This window comes from Anguilla rostrata, chromosome 16, assembly GCF_018555375.3.
Source record: "Anguilla rostrata isolate EN2019 chromosome 16, ASM1855537v3, whole genome shotgun sequence".
Lineage (NCBI taxonomy): Eukaryota > Metazoa > Chordata > Actinopteri > Anguilliformes > Anguillidae > Anguilla > Anguilla rostrata.
Genome location: NC_057948.1, coordinates 16,607,602 through 16,629,625, shown reverse-complemented (window position 1 = coordinate 16,629,625; position 22,024 = coordinate 16,607,602). Strand labels below are relative to the sequence as shown.

General features: G+C 43.1%; 1 protein-coding gene across 1 annotated transcript in view; it reads right to left on the bottom strand.

Annotated features, from left to right (window-relative positions):
- LOC135242735 (talin-2-like) overlaps positions 1–17,096 on the bottom strand; it is a 127,130-nt gene extending 110,034 nt beyond the window's left edge. The window contains exon 1 of the mRNA XM_064313963.1: positions 16,954–17,096. The gene's annotated coding sequence lies outside the window, so the exon portion shown is untranslated. The remainder of the gene's footprint in view (positions 1–16,953) is intronic.
- Positions 17,097–22,024: the final 4,928 nt, after the last annotated feature.

The following is a 22,024-nucleotide window of genomic DNA, read 5'->3' as shown; positions in this document are numbered from 1 at the left end:
AATTCCTCCAGAGTAAAGATGAAGTCAGGCTTCCCAGATAAGTATTTACCCCAGAGCAAATTGTGTTTTTTTTTTGTTTTTATTAAAACTTTCCCCACAAATTCAACACGTCTTTAAAAGATTTGGTAAACTTGTAAAGCATCTGCAGTTAATGGTCACAATGGTTTGGCACTGACTACCAGTGTAACAGCTCTGAACTTACCACCCCCGGATGAAGTAAGAGATTGTGATTCATCATATTAAATCATTGACAAGAGGGGATGAACTGTAATATGGGCAAAAACACAGTGCTTTTACAGCCCGGTCTCATATCCGCAACCAAGTTCTTTAAAAAGCCTGGCCCGTCAAGGCTGCCCACACCCCTATGACTGTTGGACTTGCTGTCACAGTCAATGCTTTCTAGATATGACGAGATCCAGTTCTGGCCAGATCAAGACGCTGTTTTGACTTTGCCAGCGGTCTAAGGCTAAGCCTTTTCTGAAAAAAAGAAATGGAGCCCTTGGATTTCAGTGTTGTGACTAATCATGACCGAACCGGTGCCGACTGTGGCCGGCACCCCCGCAGGCAGCATGTGATTGGAGGACAGCGATGGTTTCAGTTTGTGGAAGTGTCTTTGCACTCCTTATACCAAGAGCCAATCCGTTTCAGGATTTTGTGCCAACTTCTGCTCTTAATTATTTAACTAGCTCATTTATCCAGTATCTTGATAAGACAATTGTATGAGCTCCAGCTACAGGCACATTCTGCAAGTGTGTCCAAAAGATTTTACTGTGCTCAACTACAGGAGAGAACTTGCATACTTTAGAGTTGTCAGAACACTAAAAGTAACGCAATTGGTTGGCACAAAACAAAAAAAGTTTTCAGACCAGCCCTCCTACCTTACACCAACAGCGAGCCTGCAGCTGAGACAGCCATGTATGATGTGTAGTCCATTACATTACATTACATCACAGGCATTTAGCAGAGTGACTTAAACAACTTTTTACATAGCATTCACATTGCATCCATTTATACAGCTGGATATATACTGAAGCAATGCAGGTTAACAGCAGTCTCCTACCAACGAATTGATCCCATGACCTTTAGGTTACAAGACCAGCTCCTCACCCATTATACTGCACTGCCGCCTTTAGTCCTATGCAATGACCGCGTACCTCACCTGGCGCGGACCACAGTCAGCTCAGCTGCGATAAAAGCTGAGGAAGAGGAGACTGCCTGGAGGAAGAACTGCATTCCACCTTAACAGCTCTGTCAGCAAAATGCAACATGGGAAACGCCACCCATCACCCTCCCAAGCAATTAGCTCAGCAGCTCCGTAAGAGCAGCATCTGCAGGGATTTATTTAGCACGTCCCCACCACCTGCCACCAGCCCAGCAATGCCAACCTCAAGTCCGGGTTTCGGGTTCTGCCACCGAGGGTTCCCACAGAGTCCCGCGGGGTCCCGAGGCCCCGGGACACGTGCGCCGAGATGCCCCCGAGACACACCCAGCAGCAGATGTGACGTGAACCTCATCACATCCATCTCCCTCCTTCTCTCTCTACTTTCATTAAAGCGATGTGCAATCCCAGCTGTCACCTGTTCAGCTCATCACTCCACTACCCGTTAGAGCTTTCCACCATTTGCATGATCCTCTTCTAGCATGGGGAGGGGTCTGGCATGACAAATGCTGAATGTTTCATGTTCTTCCATTTCTATTTTCACTCACGCATTGCCCTTGAATACCAGCACACTGGTGGGGGAAAACACCACCCAAAGTTTCCCAAGGGCATAAGTAATGAATGTAATGAATGCACCATGCAAGACAAGCCTCTGGCGGGGGGGGGTGGTGACATGGAGTAGAAGCACAAAGCTATCAGGGTCAGTGGCTGAAGGGGCTTCAGAGGCCAGGTGTCTGAAACAATGAGAGAACTCAAAACTACTGTAATTGAAAATCAAGATGGTAGGATGAACTGTCTCTCCAGACAAAGAGCTGAAGTTCTCATCCCAATAAGTCTTACTACTCTGCAAGATTACTGCTTGAACACTAGGGGGCGCACCACGTTGATTCATGCGCACTGCACTTGCACCTGGCTCAGGCCAACTTCGGGCTTACAGTAGGAGTGCAGTGACACAAGGACACTCCCACCCTCTCTGTCCTCCAATCACACACTGCCCTGCAGCTCCAGCCCAGCCAGAAAAGGCACACTCAGGATATCTTTAGATGACCATCGTTTAAAAAATATATATTTATTATGTTTTTAAAGGAGTGCCAACCTCATATTTCTGAGACGGGGGAAAGCAGAGAGGGTAACAGATAGAAAAGTGATTTCAGGGCAGAAAGTACCATGGTAGGGGATGAAACCCCCGGGGATTCGCAAATGGTTTGAGACTGAGCCCAATTTTCGGAGAAATCCCAATGCGTGCATGTAAAATACAATGATAATCAGTGAAGAAAATGTCATGCTTAATATTCATGCCAATCAAAACATGAATAGCGTGTTCAATGACTAACAAAATCTAGTGGTAAGCTGCAATCTAAGTGGTGTAAGTCAAAAGCTGAGACTGTTTGAAGCTAATATAATGAGAAATCTGCGTTTTCTTTGATTAGGAGTAAGCTGGTTCAGGAAATATGCTATTTCATTGCATCAAATAACTACAATTTCAGCAAGTCACAGTACAAATATATTTAAACCATAAAACACATGTTCAATTAAGTTATTGTAAATTATTTACTTTCACTCCTGTGCAGGCCATGTTTTATAATAGCTTAATCCAAATTGAGGCAAAAAAAAAAAAGTTAATTGCTGAATGTACAACGCACTATGAATCATACGCTACAAGCGTAACATGCAATTAATCAAGAAAATTTAATGAAATGCACTTTTCAATATAAGAATTTCTTGAGCAATTCAAGAGAAAATATACAGTGCCACACAACTTCTGGACATTTTTTACTTTTTGAGTCATCTTTTTGGCCTTGTGCAAAAAGCAAGTTGCAGTTAATTCACCGAGAAGCAGCATCGCATTGTCATGATTTAGGCCTGAATAATGTGACTTCCTCTTCTTTCCCTGAGGAGGGAGAAGTTTTTATGGAGGGAGAGCAGATGCCAAGAACTTCCCGGAGGGTGGCACTTCATGTCCATGGGAAAAAGCTGTGACTGAGAGAGAAGCAGCAGGATTTGGGGGGGGGGTTACCACACACCCTGGGCACAATCCCCGATCACATGGCTCTGCTCTGGTAGACACTGCGCTTCATAACCTGGCGCAATTTAAGAGTGACTTAGCATGCACCTGGTTGCGGAGCTATTTCAAGTGCAGATGGGACACGGGGGACATAAAACGGGACGACATTTGCATTCATTATGTTATGTCATGTCGACAGTTTCAATAAAAATAAATACATACATTTTTTTTCCTCAAAAGTAAAAAACAGGCTCTTTATTTGTGATTACAAAGGTGAAAAGGGCAGCTGTGTCTGCCGAAGCACACTGCATTTCAGGCAGCAGGGAGCTGTCCGGTTACATGAACAGCCACAGACTAAACCCACAGTACAGTGCGCAGTATTGATCTGGGTAGGCTGTAGCGTACTAAGGTGCTGCACTCTCCATGAAATCTCTGCTCTGGTCACCTGCAACATATCTATTTAACTGCCAGTTACCACATAGTGCATCCAGCCCAGAATTGGTTTAAACACTAGTGATTTCACAGGTGGCTACTGAACAGGCGGGCGTCCGTCTGTCCATGAGTATGAAAGGATTTCTAGGCAAATATGAAAAATCTCACCCAGTGATGAAACAAAATTAAAACCCAACTGGATGATTGACAGCTGGGGGGACCACCATTGACTGTAACAGACAGTGACTTTAAAGCAGACTCAGAGACTGGCGTGGACGCTGCGGTGCCCCCTGCCCCCCCGCGCCTCTGTGCAGGTGACAGGTGCGCCTCTGTGTCCGTAGCATTCGCTTAGCCACACTTCGCCCATCTGGCTGCATCAGCAAAGCCGTGTTCATCGCACGCCGTATGAATAAAAGGTTATTCCTGGACATTCGATTAGCGCTGAGCCGTGTGCGTGTAATGCAATCCAGCTGCCAAGCTTCAGGGGCAGGTTCACATTCTCCCTCCCTCTCTTCCTCCCTCCCCATCTCCCTATAGCTTGGCCTCTCTCCCATCTACTGTCCCCTCTTTAATACACAAAGTGCACATTCTCTCATAAAAACTCCATTGTAGATACAGAGATAACTTTGAAAATGCATACATTACAGAATGTGATATGGCTTCTTTCAGAAACACGCAGACTGGACATTTCACCCAAACAGGCTTAGCCGTACAAGTAGTGCTGCTATAGGAACATGGCCCTGAATAGCTAAGTGCGGTTCACAGCAGTAAGAAAATGAGTCTTCACTCACTGGGTCAGTGTCTGAGGTTGTACAGGACTGAAATCAGTATAGAAGCCACCGTCGCTGCAACCGTGTTTGTTTGGACTAAGACTTGGTTAAGACTAACGGCCATGCCAAGCTCCCTGTAAAAAAGTAGCACGAAGGTCTTTTTGTTTCTTTTCACCACCTGAGCTCACCACACCGGAGGAGTACACAACACGCGCGCGCAGTCAATTCAGGCTAAGTGCAGGTATACAGGGCCCTGCTTCAGGAAGCAGGATTACTCAGCTAGCTGGATAACTGCACTGAGTAAAACCTGGAACCACCCCAAATCTGGAACATGGTAAAAAGAGCTGTTCCCTTCCTGGCTGAGTGTTACTGTTAAACAGTCTGCATTGGCACGGTTCAGAGTCCAGGCCATGGAGCGTATCGCTGCACTGAACCCCAGTGTTTCAGAAGGACAAGCCGCTCAGTGGTGCGCCTACACAGTAAACTCATCATTGTTAATGTAACCCTTAAGGAGTTGATCTGCATCCATCAGTCTATTTAACACTAGATATTCTACCGTGTAAGGTCAATGTTCAAGTCTCTCTCCTTTTACTAAAGACAGCTTGGCAATAGAATACTATGACAGGTCAGGCATCAATGTTTTATTGAACAACCCAAGGTGCCCTTTCAATAGCGCCATTGAATAAATAAATCAGTAGTCCTTCATTGTTTTTAAATGACATCATTCAACAATGTCATTCATCAGGGTTATGGCAGCGGTCTTGACGGCGGTGCTGTCAGAAGATCAATGCAGAAAACTGCTCTGGTATGATAGCATCTGAAGTAGAGCAGGCAGAAGGCCACACATTACCCTCCTTTTCCTCCACCGCCATCTCAATAAGCACAGCCCGGCACCGGGCCCTTAATTAACCTTGAGTGAAAACGGGGTTACTGAGTAGAAATCCAAACAATTGCCTTTTTTCCCCATTTGCATGCCAATTTAAAGGTTTACAAAGATCATTAATTTTACTCAAGGCCAAGATAAACAACCGAAAGGCTCTACAGCTCAGAGCGTTAAAAAAAACCTTTGAAGGAGATAAAAATGTTTCCGTCCATTCATTTACACCTTTCGGTCAAATGAACACTTTTATTAACAACTCGCCCCCTCCCACGAAATACAGAGAATGGGCCGTTTACCTCCAGACTGAGCCAGAAGAGATAAAGCTCCAGTCACAGACCGAGGCAGGAAAGTAGACCCCCCCCCCCCCCCAAACGGGGAGCGCTTCATCACGCAGCCAAACATCCCCTCGGCTTGGCATTTACGCATCACAGACTCGCTACCTGCTTTCCCACACCAGCAGTAAATTTCCCCGGACAAGCTGTCAGAGCAGAGGGCTGAGGGCTGGGAAATTTTAGCAAACCGGGACGCATCTAAACAGCGAGACTTGTGCCTTCAGCTCCGCTCGCAGGACACAGTCATGAGAGTACATGCCGGCAGGACTGACGCCTGCTCCATTTTGCTTCAGTTCAGGATATTAATTCCAGTTCAATTAATTAATTTATAAAAATACCCATTAATTAATTTATAAATATGTGCTACGGTGATGTTCAATTATCTTATAGTGGAAACTTGTAAGATTACTTAAATGAGTCCTTGAGACAGGATGGACAAATAGCTAAAATGTGTGTTACAGTATACTACTGACTTTTCTCCTTGCACAAGCAGGAGAGCTTTTCAACCATGTGGTGAAAATCACTTGTTTGATGCCCTTTGAATACTCTGGAGAGTTAAACTGGAATTCACACTGCATACCTCCAGTAGGCCCACAATCAGTCTTTGGACATAAAGATTTGTCCCTCTTCTTATTGCTACTCCCCTCCCTCTGCACCTCAATTAATGGCTGCTGCGCATCGCACATTAGCGGTGGTTGTGTGTTTCAAATCCACAAAGGCATTACATGAATGCAATTATTATTATTATTATTATTATTATTATTATTATTATAAGAGCGGTGCTGGTAGGCCTATGAACCGTGCTTGTGAGCCTAAGATTTTCCGGTTCAATCCCGCTTGGTCAGAACAGCACTGCCATTGTACCATTAAGCCAAGCGCTTAACCTGAACAGCTTCGGGATATGTGAAACCTTATAAATGGATAATAATGTAAGAATATGGGTTAGCACAGAAAGTGTCAGCAACATGAATAATAATCATAATGATATTAATAACTGCCATGGAGACCTGGCTTCAGGGCTAATGGAGGCCCAGAACGCAACGCTGAGCAACGCGTGTCCCAAAAAAAAAAAAAAAACTCTCCTACTGGGAAAACCGAGAATAGAAAAGCCTGAAGGGAGGGATACAGGAAGGGGTAGAGCTAAAGGCTGCTTTTCAATCCATCCATCCACCCCTCCCCTCCCCACCATTTTCCCATTCCAATACACCCGCAAACAGCACCGCTCAATACGGCCAGTCTCTGGCGACCGGAGAAGCCTTGCTCTCAAGCTCTCCGGCTGTCTGCTTCCTGGGGAATTCCAAGCAGGAATGTTATTTCTGCACGGACAAAGAAGAAAATCACTTTTTAATGGACGACGGCGTAATTGCATCCTCCTCTCTCAGAGACGGGCTCAACATCTGTGATGCTGGAAGTAGCTGGTAAATAATGTAGCTTGTGAATAACTAATGGAGCCCTCAACTAATGGAAGGCCCCGAATTCCCATCTCTGTCCTTTTTCAGTGATAATCGGAAGGAAGCAACACAGAAAACTCTGTGTCAGCCTCAGGCCTCCAGTGGGTAACTGGGTCTCTGTGAGCACGTGCTACTGACGGAAGACCCAAAGCCCAAGCAATGCAGGCCACATTCCAGTCCACAGCGGGTGAACCTGGTTTTTAACCCCGCTATACCGTATCCCAACAGGCTTTGCATTACCTGCCAATGGTTTCCTGGTTTGGCAAACCCCGGTAATATTACAGTCTGCTGGACAGTCCCAGGTTGCTAGCGGTGCACGGTAGATGCTAACTGGGTGCACATTAAACAGATGCATATTAATAAATAAATATCCAGGTAAATTAATGAAGGTATGAGGGCACGGGCCGTAGAGTCTCTCCTCAGGATCATTCGGCGCCCGTCTGCATCGAAAAAGACGCGCTCGCCTTTCTGCCCTGGCGGTTAAGGCGGGAAGTGGGAGAGGTGTACAGCCAAACAGCAGCAGCGGCGCGGGCAGGATCCTCCTTAACGGTTCTGTCTGACGCGTTCAGAACGCGTTCAGAATCTTCCCCCTCTGCCGGGCTGACTGCGGTTAGGCCTGGGGGGAACCTTGAGCAAAAATAAGCATTCGCACCAATAAAATAAACCCTGCACTGTGTGATACAGTGCAATGTGTTAGAAAAAAAACCCTATTCATTCCAAATATGAATAGGTTAGTCTACCATTTATCAAAGGGTAGGTCAGAGTTAATGCATTTGCACGTAGGTTCCTGGCATATACTATGCATTGAAGTACATCTGATTTTTTTTACTCCCCGTCCACTATTTTAAAAAATATATAACTAAAGTAACTATAAAGGGGAAGACACAAACTGAATTTAGTTAGGCAAAATTGTTTCTTTATAGCTTTATATTGTCAACTGTAATTTAGCTAATGGAGCATTTTAATGCAAGCTTTATAAAATGAGAAATACTGGAAAATGGTGAAACTCGGCTACATTGAAATTAACCAAGCGTAACAAAGACAGATTTTGGGAAAATTAGAGCATGAGGGAGATTGGTGTAATTGGACGACAATTCACTTTGATCAAACTGCTTGCTGCACTTCAGGCATAAGTACATAACCCGCTGGAGACACTGAACGCTCAGCCAATATAAACTTGAAGTAATTCCCAGCAAAAAAGTGAAACAGGGGCACCAGTCAGTCCCATAGCATATTTAAGGAATAGAAATGCCCACCACAGCAAGTGATGAGTCCTGGTTAAGTTCATTTTATCCGACCATTCAAATTCATATTAATACTCACTCATTCATTCCATCCACCACAACCTAATGCCAAGAGGTGCTTTAGAAAATTAGCAGGGAATGAGTTCTAAATATACTACTTGCCACTCTCCATAAGAGAGATAAACACTTTAAAACAATGAAGACCATAAAGGTTTTTTCATGCTTAAATAAACACTAGATATTGCCAGCTGGTTCGGGTTTTTCAACTGATGTTCAGCCTGGTTTGTTTACCAAAACAATTGCAACTATTTATACACGTTATAATTACCCAGGTCGTATGCTTCGGATTCTGTCGCTTATGATGCTGCTAGTCTAAATTATTAAGCACCCGTGATTATAGACGGTGCACAAAGAGTGGAAATGAAGGGCAACTGTCTCACATTACTGCGAAAGCGCTGCGCGGGCAGTTCAGCGGAGAGCACGCGCCTCGCGCTCTGAAGAGGCAATTAGAGCGAAGCTGAAAGAATTCCTATTTCGAGCTCGCTCCTCGTTAATTACGGGCCCCGTCATATCAAAACAGTGGCAGGGTATCGGCCCACCGTCTAACCTGTCCCGAGTGGAGTACCTGAGCAAAAATGTTTTCGGAGGCTACCCGAGCAGAAACAACAATGCGACAGTCTGGCAGCCGGCCACGGTCCGATTTACTATGGAACAGAGAAGCCAGAGATATTCCGTCTCCTTGCGCGCTCGCGGAACGGTCGCACAACTGGTACAGCGATACTGTTCACCCAGCTGCCCACTTTACAAAACAAACAAACCAAAAACAGCCTTGGAATCACAAGGACTCAAAGGTTTTTTGGCATAGAGCCTTGAAATTTCAGATACCATTCATGCCTGCGGTGTAAAGTTTTAGCAGTTGGTGTTGGCGCACACGATCTGAGTCTGTGGCAAACGCACGGTGAACTTGTTGGACGAACAGCCGCTGATTATAACGTACGAGGAGCTGTGAAGAATGCGGAGCCTGGGTAGGGGGCGGTCAGCGGGTTGAAGGGGCACTTTCTCTGACTGGATGAGGACGTGAGGGTTAATGTCGCGAGCGTAAAATCTGCCCCCGAGTTATGGGCTGCGGCGGGCTGGCGGACCACCTGCGCTACGCAGGACATCTGTGACCCTGATGTATGAGGACACGAGCATTCACAATGCGACACTGCGCGACTTCAGGGAGGGGCCAGTCGCTATGTTGACTCTTCTGGACTGTCATGCTAGAATGACATCCCTTGGATGACATAATCCAACCTCCAAAAATGAAATGGATATTAAAAGGGCCATTATGTGTGCTTGTGAAATGTGATGCTTGGAGAACTGATACCGGCATACCTCACAGTCCTATTTGGACCATCTGAGTAGTTTTTAATGAGCTCAATTTAGTTTTAATTGGTTATTTTAATTGAGTTTGAATTTATTTTAATTGGACTGTAACACATCCAGCATTAGCCATGCTGATTCACTGAGGTTTCTTCTATGACAGCAAAAAAGAGACTTTTAAAAACCAATTAGGCTACTTAGTCAATGTCATTCCTTTAATCTGGCAAACTACCTCATAAAAATGAAAAAAGTTAACCAAAGTTAACAACAACCAAATGGGTCACGTCACACATTCCTTCTATCCTGTCTTTTTCCTAATTACAGGAGGTTCTGATTTGGCAACAGAGCCAATTGAATTTCTGGTGCTGCATAACTAGTTCTGAATATTCATGAAAAGGCATGCTCAAGAATCTATGGCTGCCGTACTGTCATTGGTCGCACCTGTTCATGAATATTCATAAGATTCATTAAATATTGAGGCTTCAACTGTAGGGAGACATAAATTTTACTGTTATGATCATGGAGCCAAATATCTGGTGGGTGTATAGAATCTTTGGCTGGATTCACCCCCTCGGTCCTCCCATGCAGTTGCCTGCCCATGAGCTGCACAGTGACACTCCTGAGGGATCAGGTGTTGGTCCGGCCTTAGAGGTACAGTGCACTCTGAGATCAGTGTGATGCAGCCAGGCCTTAGAGGCACAGTGCCACTCCTGAGGGATCAGGTGTGATTGGTCAGCCAGGCCTTTAGAGGCACAGTGACACTCCTGAGGGATCAGGTGTGATTGGTCAGCCAGGCCTTTAGAGGCACAGTGCCACTCCTGAGGGATCAGGTGTGATTGGTCAGCCAGGCCTTTAGAGGCACAGTGCCACTCCTGAGGGATCAGGTGTGATTGGTCAGCCAGGCCTTTAGAGGCACAGTGTCACTCCTGAGGGATCAGGTGTGATTGGTCAGCCGGGCCTTTAGAGGCACAGTGACACTCCTGAGGGATCAGGTGTGATTGGTCAGCCGGGCCTTTAGAGGCACAGTGACACTCCTGAGGGATCAGGTGTGATTGGTCAGCCGTGTCTTTAGAGGCACAGTGCCACTCCTGAGGGATCAGGTGTGATTCGTCAGCCGGGCCTTTAGAGGCACAGCACCACTCCTCAGCGATCAGGTGTGATTGGTCAGCCGTGTCTTTAGAGACACAGTGCCACTCCTCAGCGATCAGGTGTGATTCGTCAGCCGGGCCTTGGGAGGCACAGTGAATTTAACGGGCCCTTGAGATGCTGTGGAACTGACTTCTTTCCGTGAAAACAAAAGCAGAAATAAATGTTTCCTCATTCAAAATTCACTGCTTGAGCTCCCATACATGGCTCCTGAATAGCTCCCAACAGCCCCTAAAGCAATCCACATTTATTCCTAACTTTCCCACAATATGATAATGTGCTATTTCCATGCTTCATTGTGTCAATTCAGTTTTCCCCATTCAACTAACATTTATGGAAAATAGCCAAACTCAATGGTCTTCATTTAATAAAGTGAATCTCTCTATGGTGGCTGAGAAGGATCATTTGTAATTCTGAACTCTCACTTTTTTCATGGTACAGTACCAGTCCAAACACTGAGAATTCAATCCAGATTCACTGAAGCAGTACAAAGCATAATATTCTATCACACTATTAGAGATGCCACTCAAACAACTAACAGCACAATGCACAGCCAGACATGCTTTGAAAGGTCAAAAGAGATCCTGATAATAACAATGGCTTCTTATCATTAAAGACTGACTCTGTTTCTATGTACATATTCTCCATATCAGTACTGTTAATGTAATACATGCCACGGATGGATTGTGAGTTCCAGGGAAACAATCGGTTAAAAGGTAAAGATAAGCTACAAATATTCTCACAATTCAGGCCATATTGCAACAATGAGATTATATATAATTTACTTTGATCTGAATTAAAATGACATTCAATTAATGAAAAAAGTCAGTCATATTGACTGTAATTAATTTTCATAAAGGGGAGCCTGCACAATAGCGGCATGAAATAAGAGGTAAGTAATTGATATTAATTTTTCTGCCCGAAAGAGTACATCAATGCAGGTCTCCTTGCAGAGGAGTTTAATTGTTTGAAAATTCAACCTGGCAAGCCACAAAACACTTCATAGCAAAATCAACTGAAATGCACTTAGATCACCACTGTCGTTTCTGGTAAACCACTATGAATTGAAGAAACAACATAAATTCATCTGCACCTTTCGTTTCTTCCCATTTATATTGCAGGTGTTTTTATTTACATTAGCATTTAGCATGCGTGAGGTTTGTCTCTTTGCCAGGCCGCGTGCGCCACGCAGCAGGGAGTGGGGAAGCAGTAGCAGCGGACCGGCGAGGCGGAGAGCGGTCTCCTTCCTCCCCGCACAAATCACGCCGGCGGTCCGACAGAGCCGGGAGCATCACGGGCCAAAGCAAACTCGTCTTGAGTGAGACGCGCGTCGGGACAGAGCGGTGCATCTTCGCTCGCATCGCATCAAGGATCCCCGCGCTACGAGGAGGGCCATGCGTCTCCCTCTGACACGCCAAGGACCGCAAGGCACCAAGTTTGGGGGGCGATTTACTTTTCCTCATAAAAATGCCAAAACTCCAGCGGGGCAATTTCGCACAAACCGTCGCTTGCTGCCACATAACGGTGTCAGCTTCCTACTTACCTCATCTCTCACACGGTACAGCTCATCCATCTCACTGAGGGATGCCTCCACATCCACACGCAGGAGTTTACGCAAAACCTGGCACCCAAAACCAAATTGTGACAATTTCATTGGCACGGCCATGATTTCTGCACAGCCCGCACCTACGAGAAATGCCAAGCGGAAAAAACATTTGGGTTGATCCGTGGGTTGGTACCAATGGATTTGAGTGAAAGTTGCCAAGTGATTCTGCTGAAATATAAATATGGTGGAAAGCACCACTGACTGCAATGGAAGACAAATTTAAAAAGTACAAACCATCCCAAACTATGTTAAACAATCAAGGCCACTAACTGGGAAAATGTACACTCACATTCAGCGAGCAGGTCTCCTCTGTTTTATTATCAAAAATATATGAACACAGTACATTGGGCCAGGTCTACTGCAGGTTTCAAACTACAGCACTCACTGGCAACATTTCATGGCAAGCAGTATTATTACTTTGCTATGCTTAAGACCAAGGTACCCAGCCAAGGGAACTTATCACTTTTACTAAAGTTTTGGCCGATGATGTCATCTTCTGCAGTGGATGTTCACATGCCCACCGAAGCCTCAGAACACTGCTATAGGAATCCAGTCCCTTCTCTGCATTCATCATCCCTGTTGAGGCTAAAACCTATTACTTCAGGCAGACTTGGCTTATATCAGCATCAATACGTGAATGCAAGACATAATTAAGTACTATAACTTGAATTTGCATGTAACCAGTATGTACACCATTCCTCACTTGGAAATGCACTCGTTATTCAAGATATGCTGATGGATACTTCATATCCATCAATGGCATTCACTTGTGCTCTTTCAGTTTATTTTAAGGCGCATTCAATATACTCTACTGCCATTTAGCACACACACTTATCCAGAGCAACTTGCAAATACGTGTTCCAAAAAATACAGTAACGTGTCATGCGTGGGTCTGTGTATATTTTGTATCTTTTGAGTTGCCAAGGAGATGACGAAGGATCAAATGACGGCCCTGTCTGTATTCTGTAATTACAGAATGATTTACTGTGCGTGAAGGTCTCATTGACATACCAGAGGACAGCAAACACAGATGAACCTGCAGCCCTTTCGATTACAGTATGACTGATGCAGACCTACTGACATGAGTCTGAACTCGGGGCTGTAGATTGCAGATATGCAGTTCAGTCACGCACTGGTAGGTTTTCATTAGTCATGCACTGACTACCGTAAGTTAAACTGTGCTTGCTGTCCTCAGGTATGTCACTGAGACCAACACATACAGTAAATTACATCATCATTGGAGAACTGTCATTTGACCCTCCGTCATCTCCCTAGCAACTCGGAAGATGTCAAATATATACAAACACATGCAATACATTTTACTTTATTTTTAGAAACACCTTCTTAACACCCTTGTGTTTTTAAGGCTTCTCACAATTTGAAATTCCAAATACTCGCAGGCCCATCTGTACTTGTAGGTCCATCAGATTGCTGTTATGGCTTCTCTCGTTTTGAGAGTGCACAGGCAAGCATGCACAACCTCCAAAACACGTGCAGCCTGTTGCCGCTTCTTTTTGCTCTGCGGCTCACTCACTGAGCAGTGTGGCCATGGCAACAGAGGACAACACTTCGAGAATTTCCTTACTCAGGAAACTTCTCCAAAGGGTGCGACCAGCTGAGAAAAACTGGAGCATTCAAAACACAATTGCATGTATACAGCTTAAGAAACATTAGCATGTGCTACAAAGTGACCCGTCTTGCGTATGTCACCCCTGTACTTTTCAGGAGACCCTGCAACAGTAGAAACAGAGCTGTGCATTGTGTACATCCCACACCCACACTCACAACCTGGTTACCTGTCACTCCTCCCAACAGACTTCTACCGCTGCGGCCATTGTGTACATTGCTCCAATACAAGCAGCATAAACTTTTCCCACTACCCAGTGTCAGGCAAAAATATACATACAATTGGCTGCATTACTAAATGTCCATGTGGCCTTGTAATGTTGGACAGACAAACAGAGCCTTAAAGCTGCATTGCTGAACATACGACCACCATCAGCAACAGGAGTGCTGCGATTCATGTGACTGCCATCTTACCAATCGCGGTTCCGCAGCTACCCTTACATTCTGAGGCACTTACAGTAGAAGGTCACTGTCTGCCAGGGGTGGTGATTTGGTGGATAAATTACTGTGAAGGGAGGCACTTTGGATTTATATGTTGGACTTATTTTGGTCCATGTTCCTATTATATGTGTAACTATTTTTTGAGTGCAGCTTTTACTCAGCTAGTCTCACCCACTGGAAAAGTTGCCTGGTTAAGGAAATTCTTTATTAATTCTTTATTGATCATCGTCCTCAGACTAGCTGTTTAGAGCAACCCCCCCTCCCAATACCACAAGGAGTAACCCTGCTGACTGGATCCCTCCCTGGGTGACACTACAGAGAAACACTCTCTGAAAAGATTTTGGCACTGCTCCTACAATGGATTCAGGACCTTGGGGAGACCTGCAGTTCCAGCCTGTTCACCTCATGCAAGCTGGGACACATCACATATTAACATAAGATTTCTATAATTGCGCAAATGATGTCAAACGCTGATTGTTATTCTCTATTATTGATTTGTTTTTCCATTAGCATTATTTCTTTGTATTCAGAAATATGTTAAGGACATTGGAGTTATGATCATAACAGAGGGTGTAATCAACTTATGATTGAGGTTTCATGGAATGGCCCAGAAGCAAACAAATTCTTAACCAAACATCACTTATAACATTCAGTGAAATGTTTAATTGAGTCTTTAAAACACATGCACGACAGGTTTTCAATCTTATTTGTATATCATTTGGTATACTGTCATACAATCATTATTTAAAGGACGCCATTACGAGAAACATTACTGCCTTTCAAATATCACCGCACAGGACGTTCTTCCCAACTGATTGAAGCATTGGCCAACATTCGCCTTGATACTCAGATGATAACCTGTCCTTTGCCTTCATCAATATGTAACCATTCCACTCAGGGGTGATATAGAGGTAAGCGGTTTCAGCAACAACTCCTCCCAGACGGTAGATCACAGTTATCAGCGACGACATCCCTTATACACATGTTCACTACAGTATGGTTCGTCTTTCGGATTTCCCCCGACGTTAAATTCGTCCGTGGACAAATTGCCCCACCGTATCCACTTCAGTACAGTCATCTCCGGATCTTTTCGAAATGCATGCGATCTACTATTTCTCGAGGGGTGTGGCATGGTCCGCCAGCAATAACATTGTAAATTCCTGCCACTTTACTACTACAACCGGAATGCAGCACGCAATATTTACACAATTTAAACGGCTATTTAGATACAATGTATACGTTTCCTCTCACTAACCTAACAGCTGTGTGGATTAAAATATTGATGTTAGCCAGGGGAATGGTCGCGTAGCTTCAAAGCTCCTTAATAACAAACACTTTACAGTGGACAAGAATTGGTACTGTTAAAAGTTGAGAGTACGGTTGATCACAGCGTTTCTACCGAACATGCAATGTTACTTCAAACAGCGCGGAGTTCACGCAGTGTCGCAAAAGTTTACATTTCAAGAATTAACATGAAATTATCAATGAAACGAAATTAAACAATATACGTTGATGAGATTCATCATGCTATTGTTTTAAAATGGATCGTCTCCAAACACAGCTAGTACCCAGATCTGTTATCCGACGAAAGCCTCCAGTACCTAATGTGCAGTTATTAATTAAGAAATGCATGTGACCACCGGTACGGAGTAGATTTACTGATGCACGTTGCGCGATGTTGTAAAAGAAAAACCCCATCGCAGCCACACATTTCAACTGAAATATGTAAGGACATCTGGCGATATATGTCTGTTAATATAACAAGTGTTAAGACGAATTTGGGTCGTGATATCCCGTGTTAATGGAAGTAGTATAATGTTAAAATATGGCGGCTTCACATCTCGCCCTCCCATGTAGCGACTCACCCGTGAGAACTGTACATTTAATTATTAGCAATAACAAAAAGGCACATTTAATTATGGCTAAGCAAGTTAGGAATCGCTGTAGCAATTATGCTGTGTGCCATAATCCAGCATGTAAAAATCAAGCAACTCAACGCTCGTGTATTTGCAGTTGCACCTAGATTTCAAGTCAATATCCAAGTCAAATACCCCAGCACTTTTCTGAGCTCACCTACTTTCCCCCAGCATGTTCATTACGAATAGCAATTATTCTTATTTATGCGCTATCCGTCATTGCCGGAATGAATCAACAGGCAACATGTACGTGCTAATAACATGTCAGAAACAGAAAAATTAAACGTCTCTGTTTCACTGACGGAAGACCGTTAGATGGATGGTAACTCGCATCTAGAATCAGCTGCAGACAATTAAATGCTGACCAAACGTACAACTCAAACCATTTTAGATGGCTTGCAAAACATGGTATTATCTGCTGCGCTCATTCATCTGAAAGCCATTAAGCTACCTACGTTCGCACATACTTAAGACACCCATTAAATGCATGATTTGCAAATAGCCCTGTCAGGGCGCATGCAACAATCGGCGTCTACCTGGAATTAATCAGTAAAAAATTTGGATAAACATGGAATCCTACCTGACAATCCGCTAGTGTTTCATTGCAAGCTGCCAGGCTTGGATGTGTAGCGTAGCCGAGATGCAGTCCTGCCTTTCCACTGTCAAACCCCTCCTCGCCGAGAGATTCTCAACCTTAATGGTGAGAGAGAAATGAAAAAAGGAACGGATTCCTGAGCTGGGAATATAGGAAACGCGTCATAATCCAGGGACACACATTGTAGTCCATTACGGTTTATAGCTGAGTGCCGAATTCCGATTCACTGTAACATAAATGTGCCCGGTATGTGACTGGGTCATAGACTCGTTTATATATGGGATCCTCCAGTTTGCATACATTTATTCTACAAATGCCCTCAAGATCAACGAATATATGGAGCCTACATTCTAGCAGCACCTACATTCTAGTTGTCAATTCCAATTGCACCTGGTGCACTTAACTGAAACTAAAAGGGGTACAGTAATTTTGAGTTTAGCCTAATCTTTGGCTAGGCTCTTGTTGTCATGTGAGAGGATTGCAATGCTCCTGAGTATACGAGGGTGCCTGTCAACCACGAAATGAGCCACAGATGGAGAAAGATGTCTGTTGCATAAATGTGGAGGTTAAAAACTTGAGGATGCGGGGTTTTATCATAGCTGCCCACCTTCGAAAAACAGGTTAATGCGGGTTTCTTATTTCTGGCATGTAAAACATACGACCCCCTAAACAGGCCTAGCTGGTAGATATTATAGTTTTGCCACCTTCTAATTAATGTTTAATTTTACTGCGTGTGCAGGTGCTTGTTTATTTGGCTGCTGTCCAGTTCCTTTTCACTTCATTACCATTCCTTTTCTTTTTCTTTTTTTGATTAAATTCTTTGCAAATAACTGTGCTTAAAAAATAATTCGTTTATGAATAAGGGATAATAAACAAGCATTAATATTAAGATGAGTTTGACACGTTTGGTGCCATATCAGCACGCAACATTTTACTGGGACAGGGTGGATTCCAGAAAAATTAAGGAAACAATAAACATTCATGCCTTTGCATGGCAAACATTAGGGGTTGAAGCTGGCATGGAATACTCCATTGCAATTCCGATAGCTCACTACATAAGGTGCTTGTATCATGTTATTACACAACTCTGTGATCTATCGTATGTTTCTGAAGGCTTGCAATAGCTAAAAATATGTGGTTTGGGGTATATAATAACCAAAGTGGCATACAAAGAGTTTCATGACAGGGTGATCGTGGGAGATGCAAACTAACACTGAGGAATTTAAGTGGGCCCATACATGTAGCCCAGGGGTTACCCAAGCCTGGTCTGAGAAATCCCTGTGTCGGCTGCTTTTCATTCCAACCAATCTCTTAATTAAGGCTATTGAAAACGGGGGCTTGAGATTCATACATTTGTGCAGGTTTGGGTTGTTACCGATTGTTTTTTCTTCACTTTCCACAAACAGTTTAGCTTCAGGGATCAGCTGTCCACATTTTCAGCATTTAGTTCACCATTCTCAGCTGCAGATCCCCCAATCAAGCAATACAACATGTAACATCTTTTAAAATGAGTACATTACATGACAGTACATTGCAGAACATTTAATTCAAGCAATTGTCTGAGGATTGATCTGACTCATTAAGTCCATAAGTTCATTGTCTATCTGTTTCTGCTATAATGTGGCATTAAGAGTAAATCATTGCTCAATATACATACAATTTCTCACTAAAACCAATGAACAGCTCTTTATACATCGGAGTGGAAAGAACACCAACATAAATGTGGGTTCTCCAGGACCAGGGTTGGGAACCCCTGGTGTTGTTTAAGCATAGCCCTGTGATTTTTTCCATAGGAGGCTTGTGCGTTGGAGGGAGGCATGGTACAGCCTCGATTTTCAACGCTGTATGCACATTAGGGGGGTGGCCTTCAAAGAGCAGGCACATTTTTTATTCTTTTGCAATTTGAAAATAAGTCTTCCAATGGACTGACAGTGTTAAGCCTGTGCAATCACTGACAACATTATTTGAGAAAAAAGCTATCATAACACATAATATTTTGTACCTCTTAAGTCTTGGAACCCTAATCATGTCATAGTCACATTGTAGCAGTGCCTATAGTGCTGGTATGTGGCTAGTGTATATGTGGCCTATTTTCAGTCCAACTTGTTACTTTGGTAATGAATTTAAGCATTTGTTTTTCCTCTCTGTTTCTCATTGTCATGAATTAGATAGTCTCTTAAAAAATTGCGAATAATGGTAGGTATTAAACAAACAAACAAACAAACAAACTGATAATTATAATAATAAGATAAGGATAGAGGCACTTTCCATAAAAACAGGCCTTAAATCAAGTCAAGCGTCTCCATAGAGTTTCTTCACTTTTGTAAAGGCATTACATAACATTAATTTAGGAGATGCTCTTATCCAGAGAGACTTACAATGTACCAAGGTTTTAAACTTGATGCAAGCAGTAACACAGGTGTCCAATAAAATTAGATCAGGTGAGCAGTTGCGGCTTTCTACTGACTTTCAGCCAGTCTGACCATTTTTAAATAGATTACAAAATAATTTTTTGGAATTTTGTGTTTTTTTTTGTTTTGTTGTTTTTTGGAGGTTATTATCACCTTTTTGCATGTTTGGAGCAAGACTTGGTTAACAGATCCTCGTTTAGTGCTCAGTGGGAAATCTGACTGAAGGCTTCCTGTAGTTTAAATCGTTCTATTTGGAAATAATTTTCTGGCTCATAACAGCCACACAAAGACAACCATGCTGCAATCGCTAGATGCAAACGTGTATTTAACAATGCAAGTGTCTAAATATTTATAGGCAGCTTTTAATGGAATGCCACGAGATGACGTTTTCGGCGTTTGCTGCCTAAGTGAGATGAATGTGTATTCTTAAACTTAGCAAATGCTGCCCTCTTGTGGATTTTAGAGGAGACTACAGATATCTTGCAAACAATACACTTCACCTGTTTGAAAAGAAGTCCAGCAATGCAATTAAAATGTTCCACTGCAGAAAACAGGACACTTCCTTCTGTTGACTGGACAGTCTGTATGACACAGAAATTTGAAGCATTATTAAAAATTAAAATGATATTACAATATAATTTTAATTTTTAAAATAGGTGTGCAGGAGCTCAGCCACAACTGACCCAACAGTAACATTCAAGATCCATCAAGTGAGTCATTTAGTGAATAATTTTCTGCAATGACAACATTGAATTACAATGTTAGGCTTCTTCTTCCTCTTCTTCTTCATATTATTATTTATTATTATTATTATTATTATTATTATTATAGATGCAAAGAGTGCAAAGCCAGGTGAGCATCAGGTTCTATGGTTCAAGTTCTATGGGCTCCTGCCTAGCAAATAAAAGTGTTTTAAGAAGGCTTTTCAGCATCATTTGACCATTTTCCTGATAATTACTTTTGAAGTACAGCAAGTGTTTTGCATTTTAAAAGTAGCACGGCTGGCAGGCTGCAGAGCAGAAATGAGTGAGCAGATTGAGTCATCGCTGTGATCTTAAGCCTTATTGCCGTGTTTTCATCTCCTAGGTATCCTCTTTGCCTCTGGTAATTGCCTCTGTCTGTGCAACCTCTGAAAATAACAAACCCTTTACAAACACACCCCCCCCCCCTTTGCTGTTGATAACAAACTGCCAGCCAACCATTTTGACTGAGTCCATTTCTCAGAAAACAGCAGTTTATTTTATTTTTTTTAGTTCATAACGGAAGCCATCAATCATGATTCCACCAGACGTCTATTGAAGTGCCTGTGACCACCAACCTGTTTTACTGCAGTGGATTGTGGGAAGTGTTATGCAGATACCTTTGATTTTTGACATGTTTAAGACACCTTCATCCAGCACCCTCAACAGGCTATAATGCAGTGCCTATCAAACATACTAGAAGGTGGGATCATGTCTTAGATCACATATAACTTAAGGCACACAACCTCTTAGTACAGTATAGATAATAATGAAAATAGAAAATAAAGATAACAACATTACCAATGATGTATAAAACAAATTTCTTATTTTACTGTGAGACTTAAATATGTAAATTTGTGAATCATGGAAGTACATACAAAATCTTCCTTAAAGGGAGTATAAGTTGCCATTTTGCTGGGACAGGCAAGGTCACTTGTCACTCTCCAGTCCCCCATTTGAACGACCCTGCCAAAAAGAACAAATATTCAGTGATCTGTTTCTATTCTTGAAAAGAATATTAATATTTTTCAGTTGAGGTGTTGTTGTGTACATATTAAGAACATGCATACCCATTTAAGCACTGTTGCATTGACAATGTGGTATTGCTAATAAAGTGTTGTTTATGCTTGGCTGACACCCAAGTGCATCTGAGGCACTTTGTGCAGACCCTGAGACCCAGAAAATGATAATTTACCTTTTCTTTCCACACGAGGGTGCCATGCTCATTCTATGGTGAATATAGTACTGAATTCCATACAGTTCTGCGTTATAAACTAAAGTTAAAAAAGTATATGTTCTGCATCATTCAATAAATATAGTAAAAAAAGAGTACTGACAATCGTAAAAACTGTTCATTATCAACCTCAGTTCAAGAATATTTATTTACATCAAAGGTAATTTAAGTTTATTAATTCACACTGTTGACTGATTACTGTTATTAGAACTTTTTGTGAACACTGACATGAACCAAAGTCCATCAAGTCCCTTTCACACAATCAGATTTGGCAGCGTTGCATTAAAAGTTGTAAAAGGGAACATGATTGAATTGGAAACCAAACAGCAGTTGCCCTTCTGCCGGCTGCTTTGCTCAAGCTGAAGCTTAGCCAGATAAGCAAGGCCTTGTCCACATACACGAATGGAAAAACAAATAGCCAAATAAGTTCACTCTCCCTTTGTCCGAAGGTTTTTATCTGAGTCATCTTTCGCACCTGAGTTTGCTGACACGTGTGTTTTCGCTGACTGACCCCAGAGTGCAGTGTTGTGGCTTGGCTGCTTCCATGGAAGCAGACCTTCCTAGGAGAGGCGGGGCCTCCTAACAGAGCACCGGATTGGCTCCGCCCCCACAGGGCTCTCAGGCCCTATTTAAACGGTGAGTGGCTTGTGCAGTGCTCTCAGACTGTACTG